Genomic DNA, 591 nt, shown 5'->3' with positions numbered 1-591 from the left:
CAATCAATCAATCAATCTTTATTCATTATAGTGTCAAATCACAACAGAAGTTATGTCATGACAAGGGGTGGGACGAGACTAAGGGGAAGAACCCTTATGCTCCCCTTTCAGTTTTTAGTCTGTGACTGTGAAAATCTTTTGGTGTAAGCCCAGCATTAGTTAAAACCAGACTCGGACAATAATAACAAAAAAATATCCTGTCAAATAATCTAAATAGAAACATATTACAGACAGTAGCAGCATTAGAGCTGAAACTCACTCACTCAACGGTGACTCAGTCATTATGAAACCATAAATAGAGAATTGGAAAAAAATATATATATATAGCTGTGTGAAAAAGTCTAAGACATGGGTTACAGGTGTGAATAGATATGCATTCTCATATACGTGTATGTGCACAAGTATGTATTGCCCTACTTCCTCGTCCGCAGCCAGCCAGCTCCGCTCCTCACCAAATTCATGACCTGCAAGAAACAGCAAACAGAACTCGTACTCAGTATCTGTGTACTGACAAGTATATGTAGCCTTTTTGTGACGTAGTGACACTTAGTGAACAAATTTATTTGTCATGAAGGATGACTTAAGTCTCAA

Source organism: Seriola lalandi, unplaced genomic scaffold (genome assembly GCF_002814215.2).
Source record: "Seriola lalandi dorsalis isolate HSWRI2012SDOR001 ecotype SW California unplaced genomic scaffold, Sedor1 jcf7180002054935, whole genome shotgun sequence".
Taxonomy (NCBI): Eukaryota; Metazoa; Chordata; class Actinopteri; order Carangiformes; family Carangidae; genus Seriola; species Seriola lalandi.
The sequence above is the reverse complement of the archived record's forward strand: the minus strand, read 5'-3'. Positions refer to the sequence as shown.